General features: G+C 41.0%; 1 protein-coding gene and 1 long non-coding RNA gene across 3 annotated transcripts in view; one reads left to right on the top strand and one right to left on the bottom strand.

Moving 5' to 3' along the window:
• Positions 1-2,793: 2,793 nt before the first annotated feature.
• Positions 2,794-9,995, bottom strand: LOC140913274 (uncharacterized). The gene is made up of 2 exons (XR_012159512.1): positions 9,404-9,995; positions 2,794-3,537 (listed from the first exon to the last, which is right to left on the bottom strand). It is a non-coding gene; the product is annotated as an uncharacterized lncRNA (long non-coding RNA).
• Positions 9,395-19,776, top strand: part of FLRT2 (fibronectin leucine rich transmembrane protein 2) — a 64,692-nt gene continuing 54,310 nt past the window's right edge. Inside the window, exon 1 of one of the 2 annotated variants that reach the window (XM_073349358.1) lies at positions 9,395-10,069. The gene's annotated coding sequence lies outside the window, so the exon portion shown is untranslated. The remainder of the gene's footprint in view (positions 10,070-19,776) is intronic. The other variant, XM_073349359.1, reaches the window with a different exon arrangement.

Here is a 19,776-nt window from a genome sequence, read left to right on the forward strand (position 1 = left end):
CCTCTGGCCAAGAGAGAGGAGTGATATAGTCTTAGACATATCAATACCTTGCCCCAACTAAATTAACTACAGCAAACACTTTAAAAAATTCTCTTCTGTAACCTACTTGCTATTAAAGGTCCAGTTTAGGGTTGTTGGTTTTTGTAAAGTTAAACTTTTAACAACTCTAAGCATCTGATAGGTTTCGGGAAACTATTCTAGTTTCAAAATGGACAAGACCTATTATTTAAGGCATTTAAAGATTTAAACTATGAATTATTCTTGTGGAACCCATAGTCCCCTGCCTACTGTGATCTTCTGCAGTCTATGTTCTGCCCTCAAAATGGAGTCTCTTTCTGATGTTCTCAAGACATTCTCTTGACTCTGAGACGGTCTTCCTGTCTCAATCTCCCAGCTCACATAAAGGAATCTCCCCCTCAGCTTCCCAGGGAGAAGATGGGAATTAATCCTTTTGTGTACATATAAGGCCATTTCCTTTTGCTTACACTGATATAAATCATACATTATTCCGCGATGTCAATGGAGTGTAAAATGGGTGTAAGTAAGAGTTTTTATTAGAATACCTGGTGTTTGGTCAACAGTCATTTCCCTTCAAACTATCCATTGCTCCTAAGATGTTCTGATGCTAAGGGATAGTTTTGTTTCTTCTTTATTTCAGGATTTCAATGTGATTCAGTATGGTACTCCTCTGGAATTATCAGATGGAGTTTTCAGAGAAGCCTATGGGAGTTAAGTGCTCAATTTCCACTGAATTTAAATGGGATTTGCGTGCTTAGCTCCACTGACAATCCCAACCATTACCTTCATTGTATTATCTGAGTCTTCAGAAAGTGATATCTGAGTCACACTGGTTCAAAATATTTCAAAAGTACAATGAACATTCAAAATACCCCAGACCATTAAGACTTCAGTGTGTCATGTGACTTTTCCAACCTCATAGAGGAATCAAAATCATTATTCCTCAAATCTAGTAGTACAGCTTTTATCAATGCTTGTAGCACAGTTACAATATTTGACTCATAAGCAGAGATATATATACTTTCAAAAGGGGATTGAACTTCTCTCTTTTGCTTTGTTTACTGAGCTGTAAGCATAGTGGATCCTGTTAAATCATTTGAAATGTCCCTTTCATAACAATGGCCCCTTGGAAATACTAAAGTTCATTGAGATCAGCTGAAAACAGACTGAATGATACAGAAAAGAAGGAAGGATTTCTGCCTCTTTAATCTATGAATATGCAAATAAAAATGAACATGACTTTTTAATCAGTAGAAAATTAGAATCAATAGGCTTTTGAGATTATTTGGGAAGTAGGGCAGATGGCCTTGTTGATCAAAAGCTGGTGTTGTTTCTAGATCTGTACTGATTGTCTGTCTTCTAGCCCTTCTCCCCTTAAAGTGAAAGAGGAGAGATGAAGGCACAGGAGACAACATAATGAATTTGATGGAGTGACTTTTATTGTAGTTCACTTTTTCAGTTCTGTACATGGCCAGCAGAGTGTCTCTCTGATAGGCATGTGCTGGGTGGCTTGGTGAATGGATAAAGATTCCCTCACAGAGCCAGAGATGGACAACTTCCCTACTTAATTCAATGGCTTGTTTTAATAGATATAAGAGTTTCTATGCTGTTTCAGGAACAACCCACAAGGGCCATTTTTCATCATGGAGAAAGGGCTTTTCTTACACTTCCAGCTTCTACCATGCTAGGTAGTGAAGTAACAAATAAGCTCTCTTTCTCTCTCATCTCAGGTAGGGGCCATCTTGTTTATCAGTCTTCCATTTTCACTTGAGATTTTGGGCACACAAATAACACGCAGGAGCAATTCATATGCCTGTTGATTCTTAGCCAGCTTCTTGTCCTCACAAGCCAGTTATTTAGATAACTAAGTGACCTGAATTTCAGGTGCAAATTATTGGCCAAAACTGAACCTGTGATTATTTGAATACACTATTTGTTGCACAAAAGTAGACATCAGTGATTCTCTGACTACAATTTGTCCTGAGTTACACTGGGCACAAATCATGCCAGCTAATAATGGGTAAAGGGCCTCTCCTCAAACATAGAATCATAGGGTAACCGCAAGGGTCATCGAGTCTAACCACCTGCCAAGATGTAGGATTTGTTGTGTCTAAACCATCCAAGACAGATGGCTATCCAGCCTCCTTTTGAACATAATAACATTTTGCATTGTAGTCTAGTTTTATCTGTCTGGGTATCTGTCTAATTTCTAGTGTATCTCTCTTCACATACTATCTAGCTACATCTCTTCAGGCTTTAACAGTCTTTGACAAGGTGTCTCTAAGGTGTCCACAACAACTATCACTAAATAAATACAATTAAATACATATATAAATAAAAGCAAATATTTTCAGGAGACTTTGATCTTAGAATGACTTTGCCCAGCTTATTTCCTGGTTTTATTGGAAGAACAAGACTAACAAAGACATTGCAAACCGAAAACATTGAAACATTGAAACATTGTCATGCTTAGACAAGAGGACATCCACGGAACTCCCCAGATGCCTGTGTCTATTGGAAATAGATGGTGAGGAATGGCCTGAAGGCAATTCTCAGAAACAGGTTGTCATGATTTTGTCAAAAGCTAATTGCAGAAACCTCCAAGAGGAAAGAACGGAGGATCTCTGCTAGGGCAAACCCGTGAAGTGAAGTGCAGCACCCTAATGCAGTGTGCACACTATTACTTGGTGATACCAAAGTGACCCTTCCAGTCAATATATAGCAGATAACTATGAATTGGGAAGGCAATTAAGAAAAGAAAGAAATAAAAGCCTCCAAAATAGATAAATTTTATATTTGGAAATTGCAGGACCTTATCCTGCAGGTCAGTAATAGTTTACAGGTTCAGTATCAGATCCTGTCCTTGTTCACATAAATGACCCAAGTTCAGAACACAAATGGTACTTTTACATTACATTAATTCACTCTAAAATTAAGAGCTCAGAGAAAACCTGGTAATCCAATGCAGCCTTCCAAGTTTATATAACTCTAACCAAACTGTTTTAATGGAGGATAGGTCCATCAATGGCTATTAGCCAACATGATCAGGGATGCAACCCTATGCTCTGTGTGTCCCTAAGCCTCAACTGGTAGATATGGGACTGGACAACAGGGGAACGATCATTCAATAATTGCCCTATTCTGTTCATTCCTTCTGAAGCATGTGGCACTGGCCACTGCTGGAAGAAAGATACTGGGCTCGGTGGACCATTGATCTGTCCCAATATGGCCACCGTTATGTTCTTAATTGTTTTATTAATTTGCAGACAAACAGTTTTATACTGTCATTCTTTCCCAGAATTCAAAATACAATATAGTAATGATTAAAAAACATAATGGCCTGTCACTGCACAGATTTTTCTTCTTTTAGGTATCTGGGGAAATTACTGAATTCTTTTTCTTTCTTTCTTTCTTTCTTTCTTTCTTTCTTTCTTTCTTTCTTTCTTTCTTTCTTTCTTTCTTTCTTTCTTTCTTTCTTTCTTTCTTTTCAAACCACAGTGATAAAAGTAAAAAATGTTCCTAAGTAAAAAGCACATATTTTATTTGCCAGAAACTGACTACAGTCCCAATTTCCCCTTCTGTCTCCTGTGAATTCAGGATCCAAAGCCCATTGAAGTAAATGAGTACACTTCAGTGGATTTTTTATCAGATTCTGTGACAGAATGGAGTAAGCCTAAGGGTGACTCACACTCTGCAAGCTTCCACTCTGCAGGAGCCAAATTGGGGAGATACTTGAGTAAGGGTGGGGTTCTTAACTAGTTAACAAGGGGATTCAATATATCCAGTGGGCACTGTTAAAGGGTAGACAGGAAGGGAAGCTGTAAGGAAGGGTAAAGAAGCCCAGGATCTCAGTAGTGAGACTTTTCTTCCCACTCTTTCAGCCTGTGCTTGGGAAAAGCCTTGTGGGGCTGGGACATGAAGTTGAATGAGGTATTATAAATGAAGTACACTGCGGTGAACTTACAAAGAGTGTGTGAAGAATGTTTGCAAAGAGAAATCCAGGGTGAGGGAAGGCATTCTGTGACAGATTCATTTATTTGAATCAAGAGAAATATCTGGAGCTCCCTTTACCCTTTCTTCCACTTATAATGTACAAATATCACTCTAATGCCACCTCTTCAAAATAAGCTCTTTTGTTTTGTTTTTTTATGTTATATCGTTTCTGTCACTCTTAAAAGTAATTGCATCAGCGGGCCTTTAGTATGGATCACTGGCACATCACTCTAGGCTAGCCCCACTTATAATCACAGATCATTTAAGAAGTATATATTTCTGTGTTCTCCTTTCAGGTGATTTCCTTTACAACCATATAAAGAAAAGAAAAACAATTTTAGAAAAAGACACTGTTTAAGGTCTAAGCAATCAGGCTATAACCAAGATTAATCATTCAAAGGAGGGAAATAAATAAATAAATTAAATAAATAAATCAGCCTAAAATAGGTGGGGGGAGGTTTTAAAAGCTGGTAGGTTAAAGCACTCCTCAGCTATCCCACAATGTGTTCTTGAATGTTGATGTTTCTTGTGTTCCTCCAAGGAGCCTAACCCTGTGCTATGCTGCCACCTTGGCAAAGCAAAGAGACTTACAAGCAATTCCACAACAGCATAGTGCTTGTCTTGCTGTTTAATGCTTCTCTGGGCATTGATGTGTAATTTTTCTCTTTTAGAAAGCTTCCTGTTTGTACATAAGTGGGATGATAGAAATGATAATCATATTTGTGAGACTTGACTCATTCTGGCATAATCACAGTATTTATGCCATCCGCTTTTTTTTTTTATAACTGTCTCCGGAATATTTCATGCGTTTTATAAAGTCTTTCAAGGAGGCTTGTTTGATTTTGTGTATACATCAAAGACATTAAAGAGATGGGGGGATAAACTTGATCTATCCCTTGGCAAGTACAGCATGATTCCCTTCTGTGTTTTGTCCAGTCTTGTTTTAAAGTCTTAATGAAAAGAAAAAGCAGATTAGATGTATTGACCTGACTATCAGTTTGGAGTTCTGGAAAAGACTTTCTAACAGAATCTTTACTCCTTTTAATCGATGGGTTTCGTTCAACTGATGTTAGCTCTTTAAAGGGGGACACGATCCGTTATTGGGAAGTTGTTTTTAAAATGCACATTAAAAATCGGTGGAGCGTTGATAATGCCTCTGCCTGTCGGTTTCTTTCTCTCTCTTTTTCCTCCGTGTTTAAAGCTTTACAAAGCAGTGGAAGTGTCCCGGAGCAGAATCGAGCCCGGTGGGATCTAGTTTTGAAAGATTCGCCTGCCCCCGCGATTGTCTTTGTGACTTACACAAGACTTAGCTCTCCCATTTCAAAATACCCTTCCCCCCCCCGAAGGCAACGTGTCCCCACATGTTCAAGTTTAATGGTGGTGGTAAAGCTTTCCTTTGAACACTGGCGAATTGCCTACGTGGGACTCTCACTTTTTTCTTCTGGGTACTTTTACTTGTCCCAGTTGAAGCTACTATAAATAACCTTGAATGGAGCTTGAATGGAGTACTATTTCCAAATACGTACTTTCGGCTCCATCACCCTCCTCGATGGGGAAAGTGCCAGAGGTGGGACAGAGGGAGAAATAGCAAAGAGGGAGGACTTGTCTGAAGTTTTGCATGCTAGATTCGAGACCTCTCCCAAGCCAGGGACAAAAGATGTGGTCCCCACAGGGGTCTGTTTTTAACTAGAGGATCCAGTAAGTCCCTAAACACAGAGAAGAAATATTTGTCTCCCAAGCTAGAACGGAGTTACACTGTCTGTTTAAAGCAAACTAAGAGTAGAAACGGACACGCTATAAAAAGACATAAGCCAAGCATCTTTGCTGTTGACCTTCAATAGGCAATCCCAGCTGGGTTGGGGTTTCCCAGTGACCTGTGCGACTGCTCTTCTGTGAGGCTGCAAAGGGTTAAACCGCTAGACACAGTTTGAGGAAGACTATGTCTAAGGCTGGGTGCGCCGCAGCCATACGTTGGAACGCTGTCACACTCACTTAGGAGTTCTGCGGCTCTGCTTGTCACCAGTGAGTAATGATCACACATCGATAAGATCGCTCAGCCTTGTTGAGCTGGAAGCGCTGGGGGAAGGGGGAAGAAAATAAATAAATAAAAAAATTAAAAAGGGCGTTTTAACCACTTCAGCCGTGAGCTCGTCCGTGCCCAGCCAGTGGGGTGTCAGGGTTCAGTGACCGGCTGGACAGCAGCTCCGGAAGCTCCTTTCCGTCCTCCCTTTCCTTAAGAGGAAGCTAGGGTGATGGTGACCATTGCCAGCTATGAAAAAAAGGAGACCTTGGTGGTGATCCTTAAAACAATACCATGCAGGAGTCCCTCTCTTCTGTAAGTTTCTCTCTTTTCAACCTTCCTGACCCAGTGGGGTTTGGGGGAGATTCCCTAGGAGGAACCTCCGCTACAGCAGGTAACAGCTGGGTCAGTTGCATCTTTCCTTCTGGGATGGGATGAGCTAGAATTGACGACTGTGTTGGTCTATATACTTCTCTCTCTCTCTCTCTCTTTGACCTTAACTTGAGATGGGGGAACCAGACATAACTCTATGGCTACTCTCTGTGCCTACAAGTCAGAGCAGCAAGCTCCAACATTGCTACGCAAAGCAGATCTCACCAAGTCAGGCGGGGGTGTTGGAACAATTTGTGTAGTGGGGGTGGCTGAGAGCCATTGAACCAAACTGCAAACCCTGTCTAGAAAGGAAACCGCTTCAAGCCTGGAGGTGCTTCAGCATCTATAGTTCCAGCACCTACAGCCAGGCATTTGTGAAGAGCGGCTCTATCCTGGGGTGGGGGGCGCGGGGGTGGAGATAGTGCAGCAAACCTCCCTTGCAATTAGTCCCACTGATAGCTTTTTAAAAGAGGCTATTTGTAAGGGCTGGCAAGGAGAAAATGTCTCTCACCTTGTATCAGTCACTCAGCTTCAGTAAAACTAACTTTAAAATAATTACCTTTAAAAGCCCCCCATCGCCCTAACAGGGCTCCTGGTCCTTTAAAAAAGACTCCGAATCGAGCTTTGAAAGACTCTGTCCATTCTCTGGAATGTTTAGGTCCCATTTAACCCCTTAGGGCTGGCGCTACTTTCATTCCTCGGGGCCAGCATGAAGCTGCACGCAGAGAGTAGGTTTGATGGCGGCAGCCCTTCTCCTCATTAGTGATTATTTCCACCCTGCCTTGAACGGGGCCAGCTCTGCGCTTCAGCTTTCCCTGGCTTGCACAGTACTCCTGTCTGAGCCCGGGCGAACTCGCGGCACAAGCGCCTTGGCCATGGTTTGTGACCAGAATCCTACTGATCCCTGTGGGACTCTGGAGAAGACACCTGCTGCCACCCCTGTGCTGCAAAGGTAATAAAGCCGCTAGGCGTTTGCCATCATGCAGACAACTCTTGTCACCCCCAAGCCCCTACAGAAGGGCAGGATATTCTCGTCTCCCCCCTCCCCGGTCGCGGCACTGCACCGGTGTAGAGAAATGTGTCATCTGGAAGCAAGATCAAGGTCGGGGGGAGGAGGGTGGCGGTAACAGGCGGCTTCTGCTGTGCTCCGGAAAACAAAGCTCCGGCACTGGGCAGTGCAGTGAGCAGCAAAGCTTTGATGTGGCATCCGCGGAGGGAAGTTCCTGGCAAGATGGCACAGGCAGGCAGGCTGCCCTTCGCCCCTGATTTGCCCCTTGGCATTCTTTAGAGCGCACTTCTGCAATACAATCTGTCTGGGCTGCGGTCTACTCCAGGGCGCTATAATTGTAACCTTTCTCTACCCACCTTTAAGGGCCCTACACTGTGGGGAAAGGTTGGCGGGTGGAAGGGAAGGTCCAAGTGGTGGTGGTGTGTGACAGGGTTTATAAAGGAGAGAGGGGCACAGAGTAAGGCGCACAAGTCCATTCTCTAAACATTGGCCATCTCTGTTTAGTGCATCAAATAGAGTTTCCCCCATCAAGGGGCCTCAGGATGAGGTATGCCCTTGAAAAGGGGGGGAATAATTTAGACCCCCAAATGAATTTAGAATAAGATTCAGAAACCGATGTCAAATGGCTCCACTTTTAAACTACAGATGAACAGACATTTCAAGTTCATCATGCAGTCAAAAGCAACGAATAAATACATCCCGAGACACTTCAATTGCCTTTCCCGGCTAATAGACACATGGAATGGATCGAATTCGCCTATTCTCCCCTCTCTTTTCCTCTCTACCCTCCCCTGTAATAACTTAAAACACAATCTGTGTCCTGCACTTTCCAGGTAGCCGTCCCCCCGCTGCCCGCCCCCGAAAGTCTATATTGTAACTTGCTCTTCAAAATTAAATAACACAGCTTTTATCTTTACTTGTTAGAACATGGCAGGCACTTACTAGTGAACTAGGAAGGGTTTGGTTTTTTTTTTTTTTCTTCTTTCCCACTGAAAGAAATGCAGACAATCTGGAACGTGTGCAAAAAAAAACAAACCCAAAACTAAAGGGGTTCTTGGCTCCGTCCAAGACATCAGTATGGGGTTTATTTGATATGCATGACAAGACATAGTTGGCCATAAAATACATCCCCAGGTTTCTCCAGCAGTTTTAAAGTCTGGCTGGCTGATCAGGGCAATCAGACAGAGTATTTAAAAAGATCCGTCTCTTTCCCCAAGGATATGATTGTATTGTTTCGTTGTTATTTCCCAGATAAAAGTTCTTAGAGAGGGGAAAAGAGAAAGAGAGAGAAAGAAATCGTCAGAGGTTGCCTGCAAGTGAAATAACGCCATGTTGGCGGAGAGGATTATTATAATTTGGGGGGAACCTCTCCTTTTGGATCACTGGCCCCGGGAGTTTCTTTTATTTAAACCAATCCCCATTGATAGGATCCAATAGCCCTCAGACAGGAGACAGGAACAGTCGCAGATCACACGGTGGCCTTATTCCTAACGGGGGGAGGAGGGGGATTCATTATGCAAGAATAGCGCTATGTTGCCAGTGTTACCTTCTTTGGCACAGCTATTTGGCGAGAGGGCTGCAAGGAGAGCCCCTCTTTGCCATTAAAACAACTAAAGCACGCACATCGGCCCGGATCTAGACTGTAACCCTTCTAGCGCGCTTCGCAATGCCAACGCTCCATATAGTGAGCTGCGCGTAGGCACTAATCTGATGGGGCAGACACCGCTTTCGGCAAGGGGTGGGTTAAAAAACAAAACAAAACAAAACAAAAAAAACACCCAACCCTCAGAGCCTGACTTTGCCTCTTGGAAAGCTCTAAGTTGCAGCCCTGCGCTGCCTTCCAAGCATTCTTTAAACTAGCAATGTGGGAGGGACTCCAGGAGAGGGGGAGAGAGAGATGGCTATCAACTGAATTCATTACTGTAAACATCTCCCTGGGGTGTCAGGCGGGGGGGGGGGGAGGGAAAGAGAGAGGAAAAAGCACGACTTACATTAGCAGGGAATAGTCAGATCTGGGGCATCATAACGGCTAAGGTCAGCCTGCAAGCCCGGCTGAAAGCAAGCCCAGGACGAGGAGCGAGAAGGAGACAGACGGACCCGCGTATATTCATACATAGGTGTCCGGTCCCTCCGGAGGCTGCACGGGGTCCTGGGTCTCTGTGGCTCCTCCTCATGCGATCCACGCGTCTCCAGCGGAGAAAAGACCAGGCTTGATCCGGTTCCTTCGGCTTCTCCTTCCCTTCCTTCCTCCCTTCATTTATTTATTAGGGGGCAGCGGGAGGGCAGGGAGAGAAGCGCGGAGAGCAAGCCTGCTGGGGATGCCCGCGCCCTGGGCTGCGCGTTGGAGGAGGAGGTGGAGGAGAAAGGGGGAGGATGATGCCGCTGCCTCCTAAGGGAGGAAGGAGAGAGAAGGGGAACGGAGCGCTCCGGGGAGGAGGCACAGGCAAGCGCCAGCCTGCGGGGAAGCGGAGCCTGCAGGGCGGGCTCGGGCTCCGGCAGCTTTTCGCCCGCACTGCATTGGATACTGCCAGAGGCGACCGGCCCGGCCACCACCACGGAGAAGCGCCGTCAGCTGCTGCAAAAGTTTTGGTGTGGGGGGCAAAAGGCGCAGAGGGGGATTATGATCGGTGCCGGAGAAGGACTCCCAGCCCTGCCAGGTACGGATGAGATTTCATTTCTCCCCTTTTCCTCCCTGCTAATTCCAGTTCCCCAGTAGTTTGCAGCTACCCCCCACCTCAATAGAAGGAGGTAAGAAGTTAATGATCCAGGATCGGGTTCTATACTAGAAATATCACCCTCCATCTCATTAGAGACCGTGTGTGTGTGTGTGTGTGACACACACACACACACACATTTATGAATGGTATGTGACAAGTGTCAGGAGGGATGCTCGGTTATTTTACGCCTGTTAGTGAATTGCAGTGTAAGTTTCCTGGCCTTGGTTTGTTTCAATCAGAGTGTATTTTGAGTAGATCTCAAAGCTTTCATCCCCATCATCGCAAATCCTTTTGATGACCATAGATTGTCCGCTACCATTTTAGAATCCATACAAAAAACAACCCCCCTCCCCGGGCACGTATGTGCACCCCAACCTCTCCATGATCGAGAAACAAGGCTCCAGCTTTCAACGGAAACACCTAGAAGATCAGTAGAAACGAACCTCTGAGTTATAATCTCGAGGGGTGGGAGTGGTGTTTGATTATTTTGGGGGGCAGCGGGGGGGGATCTTTTTGGCAACTGGAATTTTAACAGATGAGCTAGGTTCGGAGGAGATAGCAGATTGCTCACTGCTGACAAGCATTAAGAAATCCAAATGAACAGCCAAGGGGAGAAAAGGGAACTAACTGTACAAGCATCAGAATTCATCAGATCCCTAAGGCGACTTGACCAGGGGTGGGTGCATGAGTAAGAGCAAGAAAGAAAAAAAAATGCATCAAGTCTTCCAAATAGACAGCAGCCTCGAATGTAAATAGTCAAATCATGATGATTTAAAAAAACAAAAACAAAACAAAAAACAAAAAAAAAAACCCACCTCTCCATCGTGTGAGGATAAAAACAAAAACAAAACACCGGCTGTAAAGCAGATGCTGCTTTTTGGTCATGCAAAGCCACTGCTAAACAGCAAAGAAGAGTCTGGTTGCATTTTCTGGGAAGCGGGAGAGATACTAAACCCAGTCAGAGCGCTCTCTCTCTCTCTCTCTCTCTTTCTCTCTCTCACACACACACTTTTATCTACTGCATCTAACTTCTCAAAGCTTGCAAACTAATAGAATCTAATAGATCTCAAGCTTGAGTTAACGTGTGGAGCCGAATCCTGCAGTCTTTACTCAGAAAAAAACCCCAACAACCCCTAAACCTCCCATGCACCTCATTCATGGCTTCATTGAATAATGTGATTTTTACCCAAAGGCACCTTTTATTCAATCATGAATTCAGAGAAAAGTCACTGAGAAGTCTTTATATCTATATGGAAATGAAAGTGTGCATGGCGGCCGGGGGGGGGGGGGGAACAGCACTAGCCTTCTGTCATTTTTCCAAATTAATTTAAAGGTACCGCACCAATAAATCTTTTCTCTCTCTCTTTGAAATAAAGAGTCGTAATGTGCATGGCTGTCATTGAGGCATGGCTCTGCAGCACCCTGATACAACAGATGCGTCTAAAAGCCAGGATTACTAAATTTAAAAAGTGACTTGTAGAAAAAAAAAATAAATACAATACTGATTTATTCCAGGTTGATGTTGCTCTTGAAAATGAATCCAGAATGAAACATTGCAAAATATATATGTGGGCTATGATGGGGCATTGCATATGCACCTTGAACTTCTCTATTTGTAGAGGAATTTCTGTCTAAATTGCTGTTCTCCCTCCTGACTGGGTAACCAGGCAGTTAAAAGAATGATCATGCAGGCCAGAAACTGTGTAAATGAAGCAATTCTAATCCCCGTGCTAATGCAGTGCTTGTAAAATTATCTGTGATTAGAACACTCCTCACACTTTTCAAAGTCCAAGGCTGTAACAAAGAGGAATTGTGTTGGAATGCACATGGTATTCTAAAAAGATTCCCTCCTGACACACACACATACACCCTATATTTCTTATGTTGATATTTTATCCTGGTTTGCCTCTGTCTGGATCTAATCTGAGTCACTGTTACAGGTCACATTTATATCCTGGCCTGTTGGATAGCTTGATTTAGGATTTAGGCATATCACCCTATAGCAACTCTACACCCTCCCAGTTGGAATCTGCATTACATGGGGTATGGTTTCAATCCAGAATCAAGAATGTGCTAGTCTTGAATTGCTTAAAATAGCAGATCTCCAAAGTGTAGCATCTTATCAGGTTTGATTTTTCCATACTTTTTAACAGAAGAAAAAGGTAAACTGAGGTTTACAAACTCAAAAACAAGCAGGGGTTCAAATGTCCACCTCTATCAGGCTTTCCCATTATGGCACTGTCTGTTTAACAGACTGGAAAGAGGGTGGCTTTAGGATAACATTGTTTCTGTGAAGGTGAGGGCTTTTCTTAATCATCTCTGCTACCTCTTCTTTAATCTCAAAATGAGTTCATTTTCCCCTAGATTACTTCCATATAACTTTGCGGTTTCTACCACATTGATTCAAATTCAGTCCATTAGTGACCTCTATCTGTGAGAAGTGTAGGATCAATGGTGTGTGTTTTTTCCCTCTCTTTTCTTCTCTAAAGTAGATTGAAAACATGGTATATGAATTGCTTTGCTTTTTGATACCTAGAAGTCATCTAACTTTCCTTCAATCTTCCCAAAGTAGTGTCCTCTGTTGGTAATGTAATATAACAACTATTTAAGCAAACAAAACAAACCCAAGTCCCAGTCAGGACTGTACTAGTAATTTAAAGAACAGGAGACATCTAGACACCTATTCCAGAGAGCACTGAGAATACGATCAGCGTTAAAAAAATTAATCAAGTACTGCCCTATGTGAATAAAGAAAGCAGTGCCGTCCATCTGATGTTTTAATACTTACTCCAAAGCCTGATGATTGTAAGTGAAATTTTATTGCCCCAGAGTGCTGACATAACAACTGAAACTTGAGACAAACATTCATACCAGATATACTGTAGGTAGGACTTTATAGTATCAGGGTATTTATAAAAGGAAAAAAAAATCCAGCTGTGTCTATATTATGAATACATGTCAGAGATCAAGGAAAAAAGGGTCTTTATAAACAGATGGTCTCTTTTAGGTGATTGTTAAACACAGTTTCTCAATACTAATTTGTCTCTTGCTTGGATCCATATTCATATTTCATGTTTTAGTTAATTATTGTTAACAGCAACTGAGGATTTAGATTAGCACATTTCTTAGGTGGGTGGATACCATTGTTTGACATGTTCCAGATTGTATTTGGTGCATTAATGCTTGGTAATATGGTGGTTTTAGGAGTTTTTTTTTTTCCTCCCTCCCCTTGGGCAGTCTTTACTCAGGAGCTTTTATGTTTTTTTTTTAATTTATTTATTTGCTAAAGAAATTAAAAGAGCTTATATTTGCAGTAGAAATATACAGATCTGCATTTACTTGTGGAAAATATTTCTGTTCTTTATTTAAATGGAGCAGAAAGATACAACAGTAAAGTTACTATTTTAAAGAAGGCTAAATTAGCTTATATTGAAGACACTAGGTTTATTTCTCCTCGAGCAATGTTTTACTTTGTCCTTTCAATTAACTGACAAAGAAAAATGACCATTAAGCATCATTATTAAACCCTATTCCTTTTTTGAGCTGTTTTATTAAAACAAACTGATTTAAAAAACCCAGCAGAACCGCCACCACTAACCCTATGAAAAATATTTTAAATAAAAACTATTCTCCCTTCAACAAATATATTCTAGTTGCATCAAACAGTAAAATCTTGTTTTAGTACAATAAACTTTTTTATTTTCAGTTGATGGCAAAGTTGTTGGAACCTTCATGTTCCCTCTCATTTTTACTTGTGATTTACGCAACTAACTGCCTTTATTTTCTTCTTTCTGACATGGCACTTTGAAGTGAATCTAAACTAAATACTAGAACCTTTTAAAACAAATCCATCATGCTGTGGTTAGGATTCCAGAAACCTTAATGATGCATAAAGAGTTCTGCAAACATCATTTTTAAAAAAGAAAAAGAAATCTTGTGCTCGTAGTTCTATTGCTTAAAAGTCTTCGGTATGTTTTACCTCAAATGTTATTAATGTATTTTAAAAGAAACTTTCTTTGACTTAGTTTAACATGAGGATGTATTTATATAAGTGTGCAGACCTTGTGGTTCATTCAAGAGACCAATGTCATTGAAATTGACCTCGCAGACCTTGTTCAGGTAAAACTCCCAGAAACTTCCAATAATGCAGGATCAGGTCCATCCTGCTCAATCCTGGAAGGTGCTGAGTGCTCTTCAGCCCCCATTGAAGTTCATGCAAGGCAAAGGGTATGCTGCATGTCACAGGAGCTGATTGGCACATTGGAGGATCTGGCCCTTACAGAGCATGAGTACCGAAAGGTCAAAGAAAATTTTCTGACATGGCTTTCAAGTCAAAAGGTCACCTTCGTAATTATTAATCATGGGCCAGCTATTCAACTGATTAATATTGTAATTCTCTGTGACAGTTATGGGTTAAAGACCACAGTCACAGAAATTAAAACAAAAAGAATAATTCTGAAATATATTTGGAGCTATAACCTTTAAATACCCATGATAATCTGATCCTGCAAGTCCTTACTCATGTGGGGCCAGATCCTGACTAAGAGTTAAGCAGGAGAGGACCCTTTGTTCCTTTTATCACTCTTCTTCTCAAATGGTACCATATTAGAACTACTTGGATTGAGGGGGCCAGAAGGTGTGTGGCGGGCCGGGGGGCGGGGAGAGGGATGATTTCTCCTCTGTTCAAAAGGCTGTTTTATGTATAATTTAATTGGGATTCTCTAAAAATAAAACAGCTCCCAGACTGGCAGACATCCAATCAGTTGCTTTTTGAAATAATGAAATAAGCCAATGGCCCTGTTCTGCACTTTTTGCTCAGGCAATATTCCTGTTAATATCAATGAATTTGAGTGAGAAGTGCAGGATTAGGCCACATGATTTTAAAATATCACCCCCTCCCATCAAAAAATTCCAGGTAAAGCTATTGGGCCTCTACTCGCAATGATTTCTGCCTAGAGTAATACTTGTGCAAGCTGGTGTTAGGCACTTCTCCCACAGCAGCTATTAAAAACTGTACACAAATATTACATGATCCATTAAAGCCAGAAAAGGTCAGATCCCTGCATGGAAAGCATTAACAGCACCTTATCAGGACTGAAATAGGCTCATACTGTAAGATTGTGTCTTTCCCTACTGAAGTTGGCAGCTCATATCACTGCTTAATCAAAAAACAACAGGGAAAGTTTAAATTAGAGCAAAGAGAATTTTTCACTTCTTAACCAAAGGCACAGTCTTACACCATTTAGTGACACAAATAGTTCTTAGCTGTTTGGGTAGTTCCATAGAAGTAAATGAGACTTCTCTAATGCATAAGGGTTACTTGTGTGAGATGTAGAATTGATTGCATGTGTTCTAGTATTTTATATAGATATTCAAGATGTAGATACACAGACACCAATCCTCAGGGTCATAGATTGCAACTTGATCACAACTTAGCAATCATAAGGTAAAATGCCCCCTCGGTTAAAAATTACAAACATTTCCCTCACTTTTACTCTCCTGTACTTTCTTCACATAGAAGAAAAGCAACTGCAGTAACAATGAAAGTGCAACCCTACAGTGAAGATATGTTTTTTTTTTCAAGAATGTCTCCTCTGAACTGTTCTACAAAACCTCTCATGATTGAGTAAAGTTACTGTCAGTTAAAAAAAAAATATTAAATTGATTTTGTCAGTACAAACGCAACCCCAAGAAAAAGATAATTTAGAAACATTTTTTTTTCTTTACTGTAAGTTTCTAGAACATGGTGTTGAGTCTTCTAGGTGCTGAACGCTCTCAGCTCTCATTAATATCAGTCGAATTGGGAGTCAGGTCAGCACTATGAACATTCCATCTGGATTTATGTGCCTTGCTTTTGGTGATTTATTTGGTAGACTCTCTAGAAAATGATACATACAACTGCTAAACAAAACTCTATGGATGAAAAACGATGTCGTAATTTTTTTTGACTGTGGGCCCCATCCTGCTACCCTGATATATGCAAGTTGATTTTATACTGGGATAGCTAAAGCAATACAATTCCCCTAGTGTGGTTACAGTAATACCAATATAAACGTGCCCACACCGACAGGGGAGTAATCTACACTGGCTCACGGCACATTTATACTGATATAACTGTGTCCACACTTGGGGTTATACAAGTATTTCAGTGAAATCCCACACCCCCTAACTAACAGAGTTATACCTGTACACAAGCTGTGTGTAGGCCAGGCTTTAGGTTTGCAAAGCTCTCTTTGGGTTATTTTTTTATTGGCAAGCTGGATGTAGTGAACTATTTTGTATATGAAATTATGTTAGTTAAAGAGCTGGAGTATCTGTAAAAGTGGGAATATTTGTCAGCAGTATTTTAGCATCTCATCGTAATTTTGTTTTTGGGAGTGAAGGCGTCCCTGAGTGTGAGCGATAGTTGCACCAGCACTGAAAGGTTTCTGCAGGGCTAAGTTATGCCAGTCTATGTGACTAGCTTCCTGGGCCAAATCTAGTTTGCCTCATTTTCATGAGCAATCCCCTAGAAAACAATGGCCAAGCTGGATTTGGCCTGTGATAGCTTTTGGTCTTATCCCTTATCCCTTCAGGGCTATTTACAAGCTCCATCAGGCTGAATTTTCTTTCTTAAGTCCTATCAGTTGAGAAAGTTAATGATTGCTTTATTACAAATAATAAGCATAGAAAAAATGCTTAAGGCGGTGTGAAATCAGTACTTCCAATGTTTGCTCTGGATCACAGTTAGAAGACTCCAACCAAATATAGTAATGTTCCAGTTGCATATTGCATCTCTCTTTACTGATTTACTACTGTTAGCCCCATATTATTCACTGAATCATAAAAGAGAGAGATGGAGAAGACCTATTAGGTCATCTTGTCTAGCTTAGGATTGTCCTCTGTAAATCATCCAGTCTTGTTTTAAATGTCTCAAATGTCACTTGAGACACTTTCCCCTCTCAAGTTCCCACAGAAAATGAATTGCACTTTTTAAATTTATGTACAATTATGTATTTGAAAAGGGTTATTGTCCAGCATACATTTCAGTAGCTTTAAAATGAAATTAACAAAGCCAGTCTAAAAACAAAGTTGTCTAATGCTGCAGATGTGTATACATGTAACACTGCATGAATGTAGCAGCACACTTACATGAATAAATGAATAAATAAAAGCCCTTTCAAACTGTGTCATTTAACTCTTTGTATCAAATTGGTATATGCCCAACAGTGACCTTTGAAATATCTGGCTCTGGCTCTACACCACAGTGCTTAGGGAGGACACTTTTGTTTTGTTTTGTTATTGTTTTTTAGTTGATCTGCAGTTCAGCGGAAAACTGTAAAATGCATCCTGCCAGTAGCACACACTTTTTGTCTGAGAAATTACTTTCACCTTTTGACAAAATTAATTTCAGAACCACTAGCTTTAGCAGTGGGGTATAACACAATAACAGTCTTTACTCAGAGAAAAGTGTCTACTATTATAGCTTTGAAAATAGGCAATAAAAGAATATAAGGTATATCTCTCTTTGTCAAATTTGTACTCTGAAGGCCGTGAACAGTGTTGGATCTCCCATCACCATATACACACACTTTTCATAATCTCTGTAGCAGACCAGCTAACGTACTATTGCTTTAATTGCTTTATCCATGAACTGTTTTAACAAAATCTTCCATGTATATGATATTGTGTGTACAGAATTATATTTAGGGCAGAAAGAATACCCTTTAAGCAAATTTGAATTACAGAGGCTCATTTGGCAAGTTCATTTCCTTCTGATTTTGGAGACTAATTAGTTCAGACCTTCCACATAACTGTTTATTGGACTAGGTTACATAGGTATTATCACAGAATTTAGAGATGGAAAAGATGCCTTCAGTTTTGTCTATTCTCCTTTTTGCTCTACTTTGCTGTGATAGCCAATACAGGAGTGCTCCCAAAAGTAGTACTTAGTCCAGTACAGTTTTAAATGACTTATGCAGCTGGGTTATTATCATTTCCTTTGGAAGACTATGGATCTGAGTCGCCTCCCTGATATACCAATGTCAGATTGGTATATTTCCACTGAAATCATATCACATTACATAGATGTAAAACCAGTGTAACAGAGTAGAGAATCGGGCCCCATGGAAAACTAAATGCTAACAAGCTTTAATTCCAAATTGGGATAGTATGATCAATATCCTTTTAACTTGATATTTACCATCACATATGGTGTGTGGGTATACATTCTGTTACCATAGCTGTTAAATGCTCAGCTCTACTCTCAGATCTACACAGTGGACCTTTATACATCTGGAATAAATGAGGTGTTAGAGTTCCTGCCAGCAGCCCTGGAAATAAAACTGTTATCTGTCCAGATGCTCTTTTCCTGCAAAAATTTCTTATCAGCAGATCCACACATCCTTCATGCTGTGATTGGGGATTTACAGATAAAGGGGCTGTTTGATTAAAAGTAGATGGATTGGGCATCAGCATAAGTAGATCATGCGCTACCAGCTGAAACCTCTAGATCTTGAACTACTATAAGTTTCAGCAGCCACCCTAAGGATAAGGAGTAGTCGGATTGGAATTTTTTGGTATGAGTTCTTTGCCCTTTTCAAAGTTGGAAGTGTATAAATAAGTTTCTAGGGGCAATGATGACTCTGAATTTCACAGCCACTCATATTTCTGTGACACTGATGGAAACTGTATTAAATCAAATACATGGGAATTCTAATTATGAGTCTCTATTATCCAGAACTTCCCTTAGGGCAGACTACCAATATCTCCTATGCAATCATATTTTACAAGTTGCAGGATGATGATTTGGTTATACATGTACCGACCAAGAGAAGATGTCCCACACCCTAACCTACTCCCTGAATATTAGTAAGAAAACAAACATAACCGAATTTCAAAAATATCGGTCTGAGTTCATAGGCTGCTTTGTGTTATATCTGGTGAGAAAACAGTCAGGGATTTTAAGGAGTTGTGTAAGTATAATCTATGTATTGGTTTGGGTTGAATGATGACCATGATTGGCAAGAGATTACCTTTGTGAACCCATCTCATGGCAGGCAGAAAGAAGAGCTATTGTGCCATGGAAGGAAACAAATGATAGGCTTAGCAGCCCTTACCATTAAAGGGGTGGAATTTATGTTCCTTTGCACTAACTGGGGTTAATTTATTGTTGCATGTTCATATTTAGATAGTATGACTCTCTCTTATTCTACACAACACAGTCTGAGACAGGACTTTGGAAGTATTTAGTTAGTTGTGTATAGACATCCAGCCAGAAAGGATCTGGTGAATAAAGCTGCCAGTTCTTTAGGCAAATTAGAACCCTCAATTAGGTTTTGTAAAGCCAAGTTTTTTACAAAAGCTAAGATAAAAATAAATATTTCATTTTTTATTTTAAATTCCAATTAAACAATCTTTTTATTTGGATTTAAATATTGCCCATGTTGTGTTTGTAACTCAAACACTGCAGCATTGTACCTGTATAGGATGAGAGCCAGCAGGGGAAAGTGGCTAGAAAATGACCAGGGAAAACAGGATGAAAGTGAGTAATCTGTAATGACTGGCCAAGCCCAGTGAAATGAAGAGGTAAACAATCAGCGTTCAAAGCAACAAGTACATCTGAGTTTCATAATGTCCACAGTTTTAATAATGTAAGCTGTTACTAA

Source organism: Lepidochelys kempii, chromosome 6, assembly GCF_965140265.1.
Source record: "Lepidochelys kempii isolate rLepKem1 chromosome 6, rLepKem1.hap2, whole genome shotgun sequence".
NCBI lineage: Eukaryota > Metazoa > Chordata > Testudines > Cheloniidae > Lepidochelys > Lepidochelys kempii.